This window comes from Mytilus edulis, chromosome 1, assembly GCF_963676685.1.
Source record: "Mytilus edulis chromosome 1, xbMytEdul2.2, whole genome shotgun sequence".
Classification (NCBI taxonomy): domain Eukaryota; kingdom Metazoa; phylum Mollusca; class Bivalvia; order Mytilida; family Mytilidae; genus Mytilus; species Mytilus edulis.
Genome location: NC_092344.1, coordinates 60,073,999 through 60,094,619, shown reverse-complemented (window position 1 = coordinate 60,094,619; position 20,621 = coordinate 60,073,999). Strand labels below are relative to the sequence as shown.

At 32.4% G+C, this 20,621-nt stretch overlaps 1 long non-coding RNA gene across 1 annotated transcript; it reads left to right on the top strand.

Annotated features, from left to right (window-relative positions):
* The first annotated feature begins 456 nt into the window (after positions 1 to 456).
* Positions 457 to 19,158, top strand: LOC139485943 (uncharacterized). The gene is made up of 5 exons (XR_011655428.1): positions 457 to 817; positions 2,493 to 2,574; positions 5,363 to 5,545; positions 17,422 to 17,529; positions 17,961 to 19,158. It is a non-coding gene; the product is annotated as an uncharacterized lncRNA (long non-coding RNA).
* Positions 19,159 to 20,621: the final 1,463 nt, after the last annotated feature.

Below are 20,621 nucleotides of genomic sequence, written 5' to 3'. Positions count from 1 at the left end.
CATGGCTTATATATCATGTAATGTAGTACGACGCTAGATTAAAACTGACGAGGAAAGGTAACACACGGCCACCGAAAACTGTATTCATTGTGAGGCCCAGGTGGTCGTGTGGTCTAGCCGGCGGGACGGCTACAAAAGGGGGGGTAGGGGGGGTTCTAACTATGCCCCCCTGCAAATACATTGATCGTCCCAAAAAGGGGGGTCCAACCCCCCTGGATCCGCCACTGATGTATGATAATGTCATGTAGGCCTATGTCTCCGATTCATTTCTTCATAGTTTTATATAAAGCGGCAGTGTAAAGCGGCCGTGACTGATTTGTAGACAAATCCTTGTTTATAACAGAGGCCTATTTCAAAATACTCAGTGTACCACTTCTGAACTTTTTTGTATTTATTTTCAATACTTAAATCCCCATTCTTGATTCCAGACCGGGTTCCGGACTAACTCTCAATCATATACGTAAATGATCGTAAAGTGTATTCTCGAAAGCTTGACAAATGGAATACGAAAACCCGGAAAAATCACCGTTGCCGTTTTTTACACTATGACGCAACTCATCCATGGACGCTCGTCGGCTGCTGAATTCATGTTTTACTGTTAAAAAGAATGGAAAGATGTATACTAGTCTGATAGATAATACGAGGACCTCTGGTTTTTCAAAACTGTTGGATCAACAAGTTATTATAAACAGATAAATTGAAATGGTTTGCTTGTCGATTAACTTGAAGAAACCGGGTTTTAAACAAGAAAGTTGTGTGTCTTTTTGATGGATTATTTACATACCCGCTATTTTGTACTTGGAAAGCGCACCGAAAGGTAAATATTATCATGCAAATATTTAAGAAGATGCTAGTGGTATACTTTTCACGAAAAAACATTTGAATTTATAAATGTCATCGCATGCAAACCCGAAAATCAGTCTGACAAAGATCAGAAGATTGGCAAGAACGGACGCAAGTCAACTCGACCCACTGCCAAAACGGCCTACTTTTTTAACAACACGTCTCCCTTTCTAAAAATGTCCCACTCTTGTTAAGGGAGCTACCATGTGAGTTTTATTGGAGGTGGGGGGGGGGGGGGGGTCACCATGTCACAAGCACTTGTCTCAGAAAAAAAATTCCCTATATACCTTAATATACAATACATATTTAATATTTTTTTTATTTTGCTTTAAAAAAAAATTGCCCTACTTTATATAAAAATGGTTAAAATCTGTAAAATATACTCCTGCAAAGAATGGCCTTGCCCAACTTGCATGACTTGGGTAAAATCCAAATGAATATAATTAATATTTAATTTATATAAAAAATAAAAGTCTGCAAATTTGCCCTTAGGCCGAGAAAAAAAAGATCCGTGTTTCCGGTAACCCGACCGACCCTGTTTTTTAGCCCCGACCCTAACTTTTTTATTGGATCTTCCAAAAAAAAAAAAAAAAAAAATTATCAACCGACCCTGTTTTTGACACAGGCTTCTGATAGATGACATAATATTTTTTCTCTCTTGCTTCCTCTTGCATAGAAAGCCAGTAAAACATTTTATTAATGTCAAAAGGTATTCCAAATAGGTTAAAATCCAAGAAATTTGCACAGCAGGTGCTTCAAAAACATTGCAAATGGCACACTTCCGGTTTTTGAAACTAATTACGGATCCGGACTTGGAAAAAACATGATAATTTTCCGGATTTCATTTACGATGTCAAAAAAAAAAAAAAAAAAAAAAAAAAGAATTCCGACCTACCGACCCTATTTTTCAAAATGATGTTACCGGAAACACATATCTTTTTTTTTTAGGCCTTATTTACATAAATTTGTACTTATCTAGACTACCTAGTTCAAATAATTATGACTTCTTGAAAGGCTATTACATTTTTTTTATTTGACGCCTTACTGTACATTAGAGTAAAGCGTTCAAAAAATAATATTATAATAGCCTTTCAAGACGTCATAATAATTTGGACTACTAGACTACCCAGAAATTAGAAAACACTGATATAAAAATTTAATATACATAAAATTGATAATGGAAATGGGGAATGTGTCATAGAGACAACAACCCGACCATAAAGCAGACAACAACAGAAGGTCACCAACATGTCTTCAATGCAGCAAGAAATTCCGGAGGCGTCCATCAGCTGGCCCCTAAACAAATATATATACTAGTTCAGTGATAATGAACGCCATACTAAACATGCTAAACTCCAAATTGTACACAAGAAACTAAAATTAAAAATAGTACAAGACTAACAAAGGCCAGAGGCTCCTGACTTGGGACAGGCGCAAAATTCAAGCGGGGTTAAACATGTTTATGAGATCTTAACCCTCCCCCTATACATGTACCTCTAGCCAATGCAGATGTATGATATCTATTGATTTAAATTGATGTGTCATTTCTGAAACCATGATTGTGGATTCATATTTATTATTAAATTATTATGTACATGTAATTTATGTATTTATTTAGTGTATCATAATCTATTTGAACTTTTTTTTAGCTTACTCAAAATCAAGCTGTTTGGGCCTCCTCTTGTACATGGGAAGTGGACTCCTTGAGAAGGTGAAAGGTCTGCTTTACATGTACGTAATGTTAATATAAAAATACAAAAAATGTGGTGATCATGGTGATAGTGAATGAGAAAATAGAGGAATTTTTAAAAGTGTAAATTCACTTTTTTCCACTTTAATATATCTGTCATATTGTAATTATGATAATAATGTTTAAATTACATAATTAGGGAGCTACCATTTGATTTTTAGGGGGGGGGGGCTAGGATGAAAAATTTTGTCCTGCATTTTTTTTCAGTTGTAATTTCTGTCCTGCCTTTTTATTTTTCACTCTATTCGGTCCTGCATTTTTTTTATTAGTTTATTCCGACTTTTTTTTACCTAAATTGTCATCCTGCATTTTTTTTGCAAAGTGTCATCCTGCATTTTTTTTACACTCAAAACTCCTGTCCTGCCTATTTTTTTCAAATTTCATCCTAGCCCCCCCATAAAAATCAAATGGTAGCTCCCTTAGTTTCAAAATAAAATATTGTTTAGGTTGCTATAAACAGTTTCGTATAAAAACTAGGGGTTATTCCCCAACTAAAAATAGACATGGAGGGAAGTCCCTTTTTATCAACATAATTGGTGAAAAAGTATCATGTTTTTTGTATTTGGTTGTAAAGATATATTAATTAACTTTATAAATTAAAGCAGGTTGAATGATTAAAATAATTAAAAAAATTAGATTAAATATACATGTTTTGAGGGGAGACAACACTGTAAACAGTCTGTTTTTTTTGGGCAGTGAAAATTGAAAACTTATTTGCAGACACTGTAGCTCTTTATGGAGCAGGCGAACGTACCCTGAAGCATGAATTTTTTGAAAACCAGGTAAAAATCTATGAAATTCATACAACTTTGATTATGAAAAATGTGCAGGTATCATGTCTTCAGGGGTGTGCACATGACCTGATTTCAGGTTTTTGTCGAGCCTGCAACTTTTGTTGCAGAAAGCTCGACATAGGGATAGTGATCCGGTGGCGGCGGTGTTAGCTCACTTCTTAAAAGCTTTATATTTTAGAAGGTGGAAGACCTGGATGCTTCATACTTTGTATATAGATGCCTCATGTTACGAAGTTTCCGTCAGTCACATGTCCAATGTCCTTGACCTCATTTTCATGGTTCAGTGACCACTTGAAAAAAAGTTCAGATTTTTCGTAATGTTGAATTCTCTCTTATTATAAGTAATAGGATAACTATATTTGATATGTGCGTACCTTGAAAGGTCCTCATGTCTGTCAGACAGTTTTCACTTGACCTTGACCTCATTTCATGGATCAGTGAACAAGGTTAAGTTTTGGTGGTCAAGTCCATATCTCAGATACTACAAGCAATAGGGCTAGTATATTCGGTGTATGGAAGGACTGTAAGGTGTACATGTCCAACTGGCAGGTGTCATCTGACCTTGACCTCATTTTCATGGTTCAGTGGTTATAGTTAAATTTTTGTGTTTTGGTCTGTTTTTCTCATACTATATGCAATAGGTCTACTTTATTTGTTGTATGGAATGATTGTAAGGTGTACCTATCTAGCAGGCAGATGTCATGTGACCTTGACCTCATTTTCATGGTTCAGTGGTCAAAGTTAAGTTTTTGAGTTTTGGTCTTTTTATCTAATACTATATGCCATAGGTCATCTATATTTGGTGTATGGAAATATTTTATGATCTTTATGTCAGTCGCGCAGGTTTTATTTGACCGTGACCTCATTTTCACAGTTCATTGCACAGTGTTAAGTTTTTGTGTTTTGGTCTATTTTTCTTAAACTATAATAGTTTAAGTATAAGTAATAGGTCAACTATATATGTTGTATAGAAGCATTGTTAGCTGTACATGTCTGCCTGGCATGGTTCATCTGACCTTGACCTCATTTTTAAGGTTCATTGGTCTTTGTTTAGTTATGTTGGTTAATGTTAAGTTTATGTGACAGTTGTATTAAAGCTTAGCTTTATACTTAGGACTATCAACATAATATCAATGATTAGTATAGAAGGCGAGACATTTCAGTGTGTGCACTCTTGTTTAAGCTTAAATTAGGCAATGTTTTTCCCAGTTTCTCTGGATAAAACTTTTTTATACTATTAAAAGTACACTTTTTTTTATTCCATTATAAACTAGAGAACATTCTGATTCCAGTGATATCTAGTTTTATACAAGTATCTTTATTAATCAGTCCACCACTAAGGGTCACTTATACATGGTCCCTCAAAATATGACGTCATAGAAAAAAACTGTTGATTGCACCCTTAACAAGAAAAGAAAACTCTCCACCAGAAATCAAGTGACATCGAAGTTAACTGTTAACATGTACAACAATAGGTCACTTTACATCCTTCAACAATGACTATGAGCAAAGCCAATACTGCATATTCAGTTTTTAAGGACCCTATATGAGAATCACAAATTTGTAAATCAATTCAAACAAGAAAACTAAGAGACTGATTTATACAATGTAAAATATAAAAAACAGAACAAAAAAAAATATGATAAACAGCAAGATAAGACAAATTGAACCACTAAATTACACTTATTTAGTTAGAAATATGTGTCGGATCTCTTGCTAACTAACATGCCAACATGACTAAAAATAGAACATAGGGATAAAATGCAGTTTTTGGCTTATACATGTATCTCTGAAAGCAGAAACATTCAGAGCAAATTTGACCTGGAGTTAAAATGTTTACCAGGTTAAGAAGAGCTATCCTTTTTTTTCAGGGAAAGTTTGTTGGTCTAGTTTAAAAGATCAAAACTAAGCCAATTTTGCAAGGCAATTTTGGCAGATATTATAACTTCATTTCATTAAACATTATTTCTTTTAGCATTTTCAAAGAATGTACAAGTACAAGTACTTTGAGAAGTAGGAGAAGATAAGCAACAGAACAGAATTCATTTGGGTCATTGCTGTCTAGATTATATAGTGGATTCATAGATTGTCATTATATTGATTTATGTGCATATGAGCACAGAGGAGCAGTAGTCAATGAATAATTTTGTGATGAGAGGTATGTTTATATTAAAATGATGCCTAGTTTATTTGATAATTTTGCTCTCTTGTCAAACTCGGTAAATCATGGACATGTAGTTTCCAAGATTTATTTTAAAATTTGAGGTCATAGAGTTCCAAGTTTTGATTCTTGTTGTGGGCAAGTTTGAAAATTATCCATGTTAACAGTTAGAAGTGACAAATTATTTTTTTTACAAAACCATAAACAATTTAACTAAGATTTAACCCTTTCCTCCATGGAATTTTTTTTTTACAAACTTGATTCGCATAGGATTTTTTCAATAAAAAAAAATCATCAGGTTTAAAGTATTAATGCATTGTAAAAACGAACATTTCATCAATGAAATTCAAGTCGGATATTCTCCTGAATATCCTTTTCATATTGGATACAATTTTTTTAAAGTCTTTTTTAATATGCAGACATTTTGTAGTCAATGCGTTTCAACTGAGGTACTACACAGGCGTCAAAAGGCGTCATTATGGAGTAAAGGGGTGGGGTCAAAAAGCGTCATTATGGAGGAAACGGTTAACCTCAAACTAATTAAAACAGAAAATGTTTTAGTTCTAATCTATAGCGTTATGCCCTTTATATACACAGAAAAAAGTCCCATAAAATCTAACTTGAGGAAAACTCAAAAGTGGCATTTCATATTTCCTTTGGAAATTAACATTGGAAGGGGAGATAACTCCGCAAAAATGAGTCCTTTTTTGGTCAGTTTTTGGTTGATTTTCTTGAAATTTATGTAAAGGCTTAAGCACGATACTTTTATGGAGTTATAAGTTTGTATTTGACTAAATTATATAATCATGATAATCTCCTGCTCATGAAATGTACAAAACCAAATGTTACAGGTATTATTTTTTTTTGGTGCATTTTTCATTAAAGAAATTGCAAATTTGAAGCTTTGAGACCATTTTGAAAAAATAATGTGAATATTTGGTATTGTTTATATCTGTATATTATATTCTTTCAGCATCTTACTTGTCTAAAGAAACTTTAAACCACAAAATGAAGAATACGTGCTTAATTATTTTTATCAAATTTGAGATTCTTAATTACCTTGACACCAAGCAATAGGTATGGGCTTTGCTCATTGTTGAAGGCCATACAGTGACCTATAGTTGTTAATGTCTGTGTCATTTTGGTCTTTAGTGGATAGTTGTCTCATTGGCAATCATACCACATCTTCTTTTTTATAATAACTTATGGTAAAGTGATTAATATTGTGCAATTGTAGCTATAATATAGGGATATTGCATGAATATTGTCATGAGTAAAATTTATATTGCACGAGCTTCGAGTGCAATTTTAGTTCTACAAGGGACAATATTTCCCAATATTCATGCAACATGTGCAATAATTTTGAAGATGTATTGCACTGGTGCAATATTATAGGGTTATTGCATGAATATTGGGGATTATTCCATATTGATAAAACTTTAGTAGGTTTTTCTATATGAATGGGATTTTGAATAAATAAGCATATTCACCTGCGGAAAAGGATATTCACCGTGCATAACGTCGCGTGCTTTTACCTGCACTATTTTGGTAAAAAAAACGATTGATGTACAATTGGTTTTGTTTAATAACTGCCATTACATACATTTCTCTCGGAATATGGAATAAAACAATTACTGTCTTTTGTTTCGGTAAATATGTGGTTTTATTGACTTTTGAAAAACTGATATTCACTTCGGCCGTTGGCCTCAGTGAATATCATTTTCCAAAAGTCAATAAAACCGCATATTTACCTCATCAAAAGTCAGTAATTGTATAATATTGTCCTGAGTTGAATTTTATATTGCATAAGCTTGCGAGTGCAATATATATGTTCTACGAGGGACAATATACCCCAATATTCATGCAATAACCCTTTTATTGTATAGCAATATAATATTTGAAAGTAAAAATTGGTTTAAACTAAGAGTTTGTCATTGATAACGTCATGATTTTTTGAAGATTTTTGCACTAGTGCAATATTATCAGATTATTACATGGCATTTTTCATATCGCATACATGTATTATCAGCCCTAGGTTCAATATCAGCCCAAGAGCCGCATGGCTGATATTGACCGAGGGCTGATAATACATGCGATATGAAAAATGACATGTTATGATCTTTTTATCATATGCTTCAACAGTAGAGAAAAATAACATATATTGATCCTTCTACGTGGTTCCCGAAAAGATCTTGAAAGAGTAAAAATTTCATGGACGTCGGACCCCAAATTTGATACATTCAATAAGAAATCTTTCTATCATATGCCTCAACAGAGAGAAAAAAAAAACCAACATTTTAATATGGAGGAATCGACAAAAAAATAATTCAACAATATACATGATGAAAATTGTTTGGAAAAGTCAACTTTTTTTAAAGTAACTTTTAATAAGTCCAATCTACCCAGAATCACATGAGTGAACAATCGATCACGTGACACAAATCAGAACGAGGTTGATCCTTTCATAAGCAAATTGGAACTTATTTTGTGAGGAAAAATTATTCGAATTATGGATTTTATTCTATGATCTGTCAGGAAATTGTATTTTATATTGGATTTATGTGATTATAGTAAAACAGATATCGTAAAAATACGTTTCAAAATTATAAAGTAAAGATTATATCTCAGTTTTCGATTTCGAAAACCGAGGGCACGTGTTTCCCAGAATGGCGGAGGAATTTACGATAGAACATATCCAAGTGGAAGATTGCAATATATTTGAAAATCAAACAGTTATTGTGAATGATGATGGTTCTCTTCAAATCATTGGAGCTCCATCAGATAATGTGGGGAAAAATAGTGCTACTTCTATGTTTTCTGGAAAAATTAAAAAAGGAGGGGCTACGAGTACGAGTACCGCTACATCTGACCAAACAAATAGGCCAGATTTAATTGGAATGTACCAGGAGCAGATGATCAATAATCAGAAACTCATTTTGGAACAACAGAGAGCAATAAACGCTCTGACTAAATCTGTTTCAGAGATAAAAAATGCGTGTATTCAAAACAAACGCGCACCGGTTACAGCTTCCAGTACGCATGCGCGTAGCAAGGTCAACAGGTCACCAAGTAGTGTAAACACAGCTGATAGTTTTTACGACAGCATATCGGAAGAAGAATCCGAAGGAGATTTTGAATCGTCAAATGAAGATGAGGAAGGTGAACCAAAGAGTAAACAGAGAAAAGTGGAAATTGCACCGACTAAGTTTGAGAAGATTAAAAGAGTAGAAAGTGTTCTTTCCAAAAAGCCTAAATTGGGGCCTTCCGTACACGAGGAAATAGCGAAAATCGTAAACCAAGGATCCGAGTCTACGGTAGACCATAGGAGCAAAGAGGTACAAGAGCTATTAGAAAAATACGTTAGACCCGAGAATTGTGATTATTTGGAAGTGCCTAAGGTCAATAAAGTTTTATGGACTTCGAAAGAGACTGACAAACGTTTAAAAGACTCTGATCGGAATTTTCAGAGAACTCAAGGTTATTTAGTGAATGGGATGATTCCTCTGGTTTTGTTGATGGACAAAAGTTTGAAAAGCTCAACTGAGGAATCTGAAGAAAATTTCGAATTGGCACTTGATTCTTTGAATATGTTACTGTATGCACACAGAGACATGTCTAGTCAGCGGAAAAGATTACTGACTCCAGCACTTGACAAAAAGTACTATGTTCTTTCCAATGAAGGGGAAAAGATTTCTTCAAAGTATCTGTTTGGGGAACAGGAGGACCTCGAAAAGAGAATGAAAGAAATTGACGACAGTGTTAAACTGGGGAAAAAGATTGGTTATACTAAAGGTTTTGGAAAAGATAAAACAAGAGAGCCTGAGAAATCAAACAGAGACAACAATAAGAGCAATGGGTTTAACAGTGGTTATAGCAGTGGTTTTAAAAGTTCTTTTTTAGCCAAACGGGCCCAGATCAACCGAGAGGGAAAGAAAAACAAGAAAGGCAAGGGAAATCTGGGCCACAAGAAACACTAGTCACAAAAGATAATGTAAGTACTTTTATGGTTAATGAATTACATCATCTTAAAAATTTACCTGCCAATTTTGTAGCAGGAAAAATTTCAAACTGTTTACCAGTATGGAAAAACATTACAAGTGACATTAACCTCTTGAGCATTGTGTCTCAAGGTTATCACTTAGAATTTGAGACTGAACCTTGTAATAAATGTTCACGTAAAGAAATAAAATTTAATGACACTGAGCAACTCATTATTGATGACCTGCTATCAAATTTGTTGAATAAAAGTGTCATTGAATTTACTAACCATCAGTTTGGGGAAGTTGTATCTCACATTTTTATAAGACCTAAACCTGATGGATCTCATAGACTTATTCTCAATTTAAGTAATTTAAATGAACATTTGGAGTATAAACATTTTAAAATGGAAACTTTCAAGTCAGCTGTAGAATTAGTAAAACAAAACTGCCTCTTTTCTAGACTGGACATAAAAGATGCTTTTTATAGTCTAAAAATTAGTCTTGAGGACAGGAAATATTTAAGATTTAAATGGAAAGAAAACTTTTTTCAGTTTACTGCTATGCCTAACGGTTTATCGTCCGCTCCTAGAGTGTTCACAAAACTACTAAAACCAGTGCTCTCCTCTTTGAGGAAAGAAGGATATGTAAATTGTGCATATATAGATGATATTTTACTCATCAGTGACTCACATGAAGAATGCAGTAATAATGTAGAAAGCTCTTTGATGTTATTTGATAGCTTAGGATTTACTATACACGATAAGAAATCAGTTGTTACACCAACTACAAAAATTGAGTTTTTAGGGTTTGAAATAGACTCAGTTAATATGACTGTTAGACTAACTGCTAAGAAAGTGGCAAACATTGTAAATTTAAGTGTTGACTTGTTGGGAAAAGTATTTATTACTGTGCGTGAGTTTGCTAAGCTAATTGGGAAATTAGTTGCAGCTGAACATGGTGTTTTATATGCACCTTTGTTTTACAAAACCTTAGAAATACAAAAAGACTTTGAGTTAAAAATAAATAAAGGAAATTTTGAAAGCAAAATGAAGCTTTCAAAGGAATCTAGAGACTGTATAAATTGGTGGATTCTCAATTTACCATATAGTTTCAAACCTATTGTATTCAAATCGCCAGACAGAAAAATTGAGTCGGATAGTAGTATGATAGGATATGGTGCACATGATGTTACAAATAATTTGGATATGTCAGGTATTTGGTCGAAAGAGGAGAGACAAAAACATATAAATTATCTTGAGCTAAAGGCAGCCTTTTTGGCCTTAAGACAATTTTGTGAAAATTCACACGGAGAACATGTCCAATTATTTCTGGATAACACTACAGCTATAAAATATTTGAATAAAATGGGCGGAAGAAAAACATCACTTAATAGACTAGCTAAACAAATTTGGTTATGGTGTATGCATAGGAAAATTTGGTTAAGTGTTTTCTTCATAAAAGGAAAGTTAAACATTAAAGCAGATGCACTTAGCAGGCAAAAGCTTAATGCTGATATGGAATGGATGATAGTAGACAATATATTTGCTCAAATCATGGACAAGTTTGGACCTTGTGACATTGACCTTTTTGCCTCAAAATATAATTACAGGTTAGATAAGTATGTTTCATTTGGACCAGATGTTAAGGCTTTTGCAGTTAATGCTTTCTCTTTGAACTGGAGTGATTATTACGCATATATTTTTCCACCTTTCAGTGTATTGAGTGCTGTATTACAGAAAATTTGTCTAGAAAGAGCAACAGCAGTGGTGATAGCTCCGTTATTTTCGACACAACCTTGGTTTCCTGTGATGTTGAAATTAGTATGCAAACAACCCTACATTCTACCAAAAGTTCAAAATATCTTACAAAATCCAAAAACAAGTCAAAATCATCAGTTAAAAAATATGAGACTGGGAGTTTTCATGGTCTCAGGGAAAAATTGTGTGAAAGAGGCCTTTCAAAAGACGCTGCCAATATCATCATTGGATCATGGAGAGAAAGTACACAAAAACAATATGGGTCATATATCCAAAAGTGGATGCTTTTTTGTAACGAAGAAAAGATTAATCAATTTAATCCATCTATAAACAATGTTCTAAAATTTCTTTTCAATTTATTTGAAAATGGATTGGGTTACAGTGCTTTAAATACTGCTAAATCTGCTGTGTCAAGTTTTGTGTATTTGATAACTAATGTTCAAATTGGAAAACATGTCCAAGTAAAACAGTTTATGAAGGGAATTTTTAACAAAAGACCTTCTCTTCCAAAATATAATGTCACTTGGAACATTGAAATTGTTTTAAAGTTCTTAAAAAGTTTGAAACCAGTGAAAGATATTTCATTAAAGAAGTTAACATTAAAATTGGTAATGTTGTTGGCTTTGACAACAGGACAAAGAATCCAAAGTTTGTTTCTTATTGACATTCGGAACCTTGAATTAGGAGAAACATATGTAAAATTAGATATGGAGATTTGCTCAAACAAACAAGACCAGGATATCAGTTGTCAGAATTGTTTATTGAGGCATATAAACCAGATTATAGAATATGTGTTGTGTATACCTTAAATGAATATTTAGAAAGAACAGCAGCACTTAGAAATGATGTAACACAATTATTTGTAAGTCATCAAAAACCGCACAAAGCTGTCAAAAAGTGTACTATAGCTAGCTGGATTAAAAAAGTTCTTGTTTTAGCAGGCATCGATATGACTATTTTCTCGCCTCATAGCACAAGAGGAGCTTGTACTTCTTACGTGAGTGGTAAGATACCTATAGATACTATTCTAAGAACAGCAGGATGGAGAAAAGATAGTGTTTTTAGAAAACATTACAAACGACCCACTACTAATGACAGTACATTTAGTAATGAAGTCTTAAATTCAAATGGAAAATAAATGTTGTAAATATCATGTGTATATAAAGGATATATATTTTACAAATACTATTGGAAAGATACAGTTGTACATATATATCAAAACGGTGGAAATTCAAAAATTTTACCATGCTTTACACCTTGTGAATTGGAGTTCAATTTGTTATAACAGAATATGATAAAAGTACAGAAAACTGAACTCTAAAGACTCATGTGATTCTGGGTAGATTGGACTTATTAAATTAACAAATTAAACAAAACTTACCTAAGTTGAAGTTTGATGTTAATTTGGTAAGGTCCAATCTCCCAGAATAACATGCCCGCCCGTGATTGTGTTTATGCCCTCCCAGTGGATGTGAATTTCAGTTTCCTGACTTTTCCTCTGAAGTCTGATTTGTGTCACGTGATCGATTGTTCACTCATGTTATTCTGGGAGATTGGACCTTACCAAATTAACATCAAACTTCAACTTAGGTAAGTTTTGTTTAATTTGTTAATTCTAAATTATGTTTCAGAAAAACTTAAAAAATGCATTTATTTAATATTTTTTTTTAATTTAATTTAATTATTTTACACAATATACTTTCCAGTATTCATATAATTGTTTTGTACACTACTTTGTAATGTTTTTCACTGAAAACGTAGCATTAAGGTGTATTTTCCGGAATTTGCCGAGTATCACCGGAATGCCATGTGATAACGTTACGGAAAGGCATGTGATAACAATCGAAGCATGTGATAAACTTTTCATATCAGCCTGCTAAGCACCAATTCGAAAAATATAGAAAATACTTTAATTTAATGCTATTATCATACGGTAAAAATCATATGTTATTAAGTCTAAGTATATGATAATAGAATTTATTGCACGCTAACTTTTAGTTATTTTCTGTGGGAAATATTATATTGCTATGCAATAATATAGTATTAATGTATGGACTTTTTCATATTGGCCCTGTAACATGCCCGAGGTGTTAATAATGGCCAAGGATGGTTGTAATGGCCCTGAGGCAACGCCGAGGGCCATTACAACTGTCCGAGGCCATTATTAATATCAAGGGCATGTTACAGGGCCAATATGAAAAAGTCCATATATTGATACTTTTATTAACCAACTATAAAGGCATAGATCTTCATCATGTTCATTCAAGAACAGTCTTCGAGTCTCGGATCCAAAATATTATACAGCTATCCACAAACTACAACAGGACCAATACAGAAAAGCCCGTTTCATAACATTTTTATTAAATTGTTTTAATTCTTCGATTAAACAAAGAGTAGGAAACTTACCGTGAAGAAGATACAGGAAATTTTTTTCATAGCTGAACTTCTACTTGTCTTTTCGCATTCAATTTCGCATGGAATTTTGGTCAACATTGTGACTGTCAGATGTAATTTCTGATTTCTCATCCAAGTACTTAATTTTATGCTATTAAAATTCATTTCATCTAGCAAATAAAAAGTAGCTGGGAAGAATAAATCAGACAGTTTAACTATTCTTTAGTCTGCAATCTGAGGATTGAACAACGGAAATGAAACAGTGATACTAATCGAAAGTCGTACTCGAAAAAGGCTGTGAAATATTTCCGTTTCAAGTCGTTACAAAACAATGTGAATGAACATCATTTAAACTTGTTTTTATGATATTAAGTTTAAAAAAAAACAAAAAAATGTCACACTTATTTAAAGAAATAAACGACATTTTGATTTAATCGATGTTCCGTTTCATCTGTTCATAATGCATGACTGTGATTTCGTAATTCACGGGTGTGATTTCGTAATGCATGACTGATATTTCGTAATGCATGACTGAGATTTCGTAATGACTGGCTGTAGCAATTTTTCCGTTCATAATGACCAGATGTTGAAATTTTCCTTTTATAAAGCATGGGCATTTCTATACATATTGTAGTAAGTTGGTTAATAATAGAATTTATCACATATTTGTTACGAATACGTCTGGTTTTGCATATGCAATAACCTCAAAATTGCCCGGGGCAAAAAATCCATATTGATATTGTGCCCTGATTGTAAATGACGTGACGTCACTGTGTCCTTAACGACACGTTTGTGATAAAATGTTTAAGATTTTACCTTTTATCTTTCATTAAATTGTTATAATTGACCTTTGATTCTCTTTTCTGCAGAAATTAAATATGTGATAAAAAGATTATAACATGTCTTTTCCATATTGGCCCTGGTATCATCCCTCGACCCATATCGGCCCTCGGCTAAAGCCTCGAGGCCGATATGGGAGTCTCGGGATGATACCAGGGCCAATATGGAAAAGGGCATGTTATAATCTATACTTATTGCACACTAACTTTTGGTTACTTTCTGTAGGAAATATTATATTGCTACATGTATGCAAAAATTCTTATAATTAGTGCTTCACTTAAATGTTGACAAGTTTCTTACTCCTTGATACAGGTCCTAATTTGGATTGTAAATAAATATTTGACATATTATATGTTTCTGAATAAATGTAGTCAAAGAACTTGAAATTGGTTACACAGCTACTTATGCATCTATGTACTATTTCTGAACCAAAAAATATGTAGTACTGTAGCTTCGGAGGCGACGGCATCAACAATGTATTAGTTTGTGATTAGGTCTAGTTTATGGTGAACCACATGTGATAGGATAATCATATTTGGTATGCAGTTGTATAAGCATTGGCACATCTCATTTCCATGGAGATTATTTGGCCCTGCCTTCTCAGTCATGGTCTATTGACTTCGAAACTTTTGCTCATACATTTTTTGTACATGTATTAGTTTGTGATTAGGTCAGTTTATGGGGAACCACAAGTGGTAAGTCAATGATATTTGGTATGCAGTTGTATAAGCATTGGTATATCTCATTTCCATGGAGATAATTTGGCTCCGCACCCTTAGTCATGGTTTATTGACTTTGAAATTTTTTCTAAGTTAGGCCATAGTTATTATATTTTTAGTTTTACGAATTTTTTTGACAAAACCAATGGGTAGGAGGACGAAAAAAAAAAAAAAAAAACTGCTGCTGCTGATTTTTTTTTTAATACCAACCGTCAATATCAAAATTATTTTTTTTATTTCACCAGGAGATTTTCTACTAGTGTAACAACTATTTTTTTTTTCTTGACAAGGTTTGAATTGAAAATCAATGTGCAACAACTTACTAAATCACCAAGAGCATAAATTTAGATTCTTTCATGCAGTTATGAACTAAAAATTATTTTTTTTTGCATGAAAAACACTGGGTCGGAGGAGAAAAAAAAAATAAAAATCAACATTTTTAATTTTATTTTTTTTCCTATTTGGCAAAAATTAGGGTAGGAGGGTTCGTAAAACTAAAAATAAAAAAACTACGGCCTTATCATGTATTAGTTTGTGATTAGGTCAGTTCAAGGGGAACCATTAGTGGTTGGGCAATGTTAATTGGTATTCAGTTGTATAAGCATTGGCACATCTCATTTCCATGGAGAATATTTGGCCTCGCCCCCTCAGTCACAGTCTAATGACTTTGAAACTTATCTTAGTTTACATGTATTAGTTTGTGATTAGATCAGTTTAAGATAAAATAAACTGCTTATGTTTAGTCAATAATATTTGGTATGCAAATTTATTGGCATTTGCAAGTATTGTTTCCATGGAGATTATATAGCCCCACCCCCTCATCATGGTTCATTGACTGTGAAACTTTTACATAGTTTACACATTAATGTTTGTAATTAGGTTTGGGAACGACTTATACATGTACCGTACCTAAATGTTACAATAATTTTTAAGTAAAGAAAGTTATGATACTAAATATCAAAAGTAAATGTCCAGTACTACAGATTTTAAATACAGAAACATTACCTATGCAAAAGTAGCAGTTTATATGAATTCAAGAATTGAATCTACATGTATATTCAATTAAAGATTTCTTGCTGTTGTGCAATACACTGGGCTGTTGCGCAATAATTGGTTAATCTGTTGTCAGACTGCAAACAAACAATAACTTTTCAATGTCACATGTATATATCAGAAATTTATAAAAAGAAAACTAAAAGGAGGTTTTCTTAATAGCTATAAATCGGTCATCAAAGTTTAACGAAATTTTAAGGATACATGTATTTCCCAAAACTTAAAGTCACCCCTTTTCTTATGACATGTATGAAGAAAATCTTATAACTCAGAAACTGACAAACTTAAATTTATAAAAATCAAATGGGAGCTTACAACAAAAAATATGAACAATTTAACTAAGTTTCATGATATTCAGCATTTTTATGTCCCACTCAACGAAGTTTTGGGGGTATAATGTTTTTGACCTGTCTGTCTGACGTCAAGTCCTGTTTCTTGTCATCACAACTGTTCTCAAACCACACAACAGAATTTCATGAAATCTTTTTAGATAATAAGGACATACAATGTAGATGTGCATATCGACAGGAAATTAAGATTCAATTTTTTTTTTTAGGAGTTAAGCCCCTTTGAACTTATTTGCTTTAATGTACTACTTCATCAGTTTGTTATTGCAACTCTCCTGAATCCACACAACAGAATTTCATGAAACTTTGTAGATAATAAGGACATACTATGTAGATGTGCATATCAACAGGAAATTACAATTCATTTTTTTTTTCTAGGAGTTATGCCCCTTTGAACTTATTTGCTTTATTACTACTTCAACAGTTTGTCATTGCAACTCCTCTGAATCCACACAACAAAATTTCATGAAACTTAGTAGATAATAAGGACATACTATGCAGATGTGCATATTGACAGGAAATTATGATTCAATTGAAGTTTATCAATTGCCAAGGTACATTGAAAGGTTGTTCTTTTATTAAAATCTGCACATGCATGTATATAGGATTTTTTTATAAGCTTAAACTTGATCTTCTTTCTGTTGTTAGCTTACATTTTGTTTCAATTTACTTAAAAGTAAAAGTATATAGGAAAGGTATAAATTAGTGAGCATCGGTTCATACTACATATAGTTTTTGTCTGGACTTCTTGATTAATTTATATATATATATATACAATTTTAGCTTGTTACCAAATGAAAGGAAAGGACGTTATTGGCAAGGATTGATATTACTGGTGAACATGTATGTCATGTAGGTGTGAATGCCCTGCAAAACAGACCTGATATCAAAGTAAGTTCATCTGTAGAATTGCAGTTAATTTAAATAATTTTATGTTATCTACCTAAAACTGTTTCAAGTTTAATTGTACATGTACAGTGTTGCTTATTTTTCTCACTTTCTGATTCAATGCATGCATTAAGCCTTACTCTGCTCGCCTCCTTCTGCTCCATACACACACACTTGAGATGTCAGAAATTCAGACTATCATAGCATTTACATTACAAACTTACCTAGTCAGACTGGACAATATTATGTTTTGATAAGTTAACGTTGTTATTTAGAAAACATAAAATATTTGCCACTGGACATTCAAATAAGCAAAAAAAAAACCGACCAGTTAATGATTTTGCATTAACAGAATGAATTTGCAAACATATAACAATTAGCTTATGTAATTCATGGAAGTTAGATTTATATTCTTTATGAATATTTTATTTCAGTTACCATCACAGTGAACATGGTGAAGAATAACCAATACCATGAATACAGGACACAGAAGACTACCTCACAAACTTGGGAATTTTACAAAAAATAGAACGTTTAAATTTACAAAGAAGACATTTATTTTGACATTCATAGACTTGGAAAGTAGAGAAATTATAATGTGAATATAAATCCTTGGAAAATAAAATTTTGAACTTTGAAGAGGATTGAAGATTATGTTTGTTCTAAGAAAGTTTGAAGAAAAAGGATACATTCAAAACTGTAAAAAGGAAACATTACAGTATTCTCAATTTATACTCTTGAGATCAATTACGCTTGATATATAATTAAAAGGACTTATAAAAGTAAGGACATTTGGTTGAATTGCCAATGAGAAAAATATCCACCAGAGTTCACATGATGTGATAGTGAGCTATTATAGGTATCCATATGTCCTCCAACAATGAAAAAAATGAACTATATAGTGTGTTGTGAAAGGGTTTGGACATGACAAATAGAGAAAACTAAGAGCCTTATTTTATCAAGTTAATACATGAAAGCAAAATATGAACCAAAGACCACCACTGAAATACTTCTGATTATTGTTGATTTACTCTTGAAATATCATGTAAAATGTTTAAAAAGATATCATCAATATTCAACTTGTTAAACAACAAGTCACTGTATGACAGAAAGTTCTTTGACAAAATCCTTGTATGTGTTTTGCATCAGAATATTTTTTTTAGATAGAACACTAGGAGACTATATACATGATATAAGGAAATGCAAATAAAAAGTATCATCACCTTAAAAAAAAGTATAGCATTTCATCATTGACAGTTCCATCAAAAGTTTCAGCAATACAATGCAACTGTTACATAAAAATCAAACTATACTATACACTATAATAAGTGTGTTATATATACTACAATAAGTGTGTTATATACTATAATATATATATATATTATAATGCATAATTATAATAGACGTTATACGTCCGTGGTACAAAACATCCGTATTACGTCCGTGGTACTAAACATCCGTAATACGGACGTGGTACTAAATATCCGTATTACGGACGTTTTACGGACGTTTTACGGATGGGAAGCAACGGACGTTTTACGTCCGTGGTACTATTCGTCCGTAGACGTGCCGTATAATACGGACGTTTTACGGATTTTTTACGGACGTAAAACGTCCGTAGCTATTTTACCTGTGTAACATGCACAAATATTGATTTCATAAATTTCACAAATTCTCAATTTTTATTTTTTTATGCTCATATTGCGGCTATTTCTGATGATAAAGTTCAACATATCTTTGTCTCTATATAGCTAATTGATGTTCAGCTTGACAAAACCATACAGTTTTACCGTAATCGATTATTACTTATGAAATATAGAAAATAAAGGAATTATAATAGTCACAATTGACTGTTGGTAACACAGCTAGGTAAAGCTCTTCTAGTATATACATGTATAGGGTAAGATATAAGGGCAAAGTTACTTTGTTTTTTCTATCCATATAAAGATATATGCAATTGTTTTTCATATGATATTTTTCATCTTTTAAACATTTTTTTGTCCTCCAGGTGCTGTAAAATTGAAGAAGGGTCTCTAAGTTCAAACAACTCTTTGCATTTCCAAAAATTTCAAAAACAAAATCTTTTACTACTGACGTCTTCTAGTATACCATTAAATATGAAAACATATTTTAACATACTATTAATTTGACACATGTTTATTATTTAATCAGGTCAATAATAACACAATCAATAATTAATCCAATTTACACAGAACATAACATTTATAGCCACAGGGGTATCAAAATAGTTGTTTCCGTACATTCCAATCAGAAATAATGTATTACAATACATATATTTTTGCACATTTCTACTTTTACAAGTAATTTTTAACATCAGACATATTTATATATAAATGATTTAAAGAATTAAAACATTTTCATAATGTACAATTTAAAATTTGGGATTATAATCATGATAATGTGATTTTTTTTTATTGCAAAACTCCAAATATTTGGCATCTTCCGTCAGTGAAGGAATGAACCTTTAACACTGAAAACTATTGAAAGCGTCATGGATATATATATAGTGTATAACTCAGAATTAAGTATGACGTCCATTTTCACTGAAATAGTATATATATTTTTTTAGGGGCCAGATGAAGGACGCTTCCGGGTACTGGAGTTTCTCGCTGCATTGAAGACCTATTGGTGACCTTCAGCTATTTTCTGCTCTATGGTCGGGTTGTTGTCTCTTTGACACATTCCCCATTTCCATTCTCAATTTTATATAAGTATATATTAACAAGTCTAATTTGAAAACAACGTTCAAACCTATGATTGTGTTGGATAAAAAATGCAATTTCTATATGTGTGTATGCAAAACAAATTTCTTGGTAAAGATGTATATATTTATATACTTTTACCATATATTAAACTTCAAGAACAATTGTTATAAAGTCTTTCATACTTGTTTTGCAGGGAAGATGTGAAACAGAATAGATATATAGTTATGGGAGTATTACAATTACTGTTCAACATCCCGCAGGCTAAATGCTGTTTTATTTCCTGATAAGACAGAAATCAACAAAAACTAAAATTGACATCATATCCAACTATTTAACAGATTCATAAAATTGAAACATTTAAAGTACATT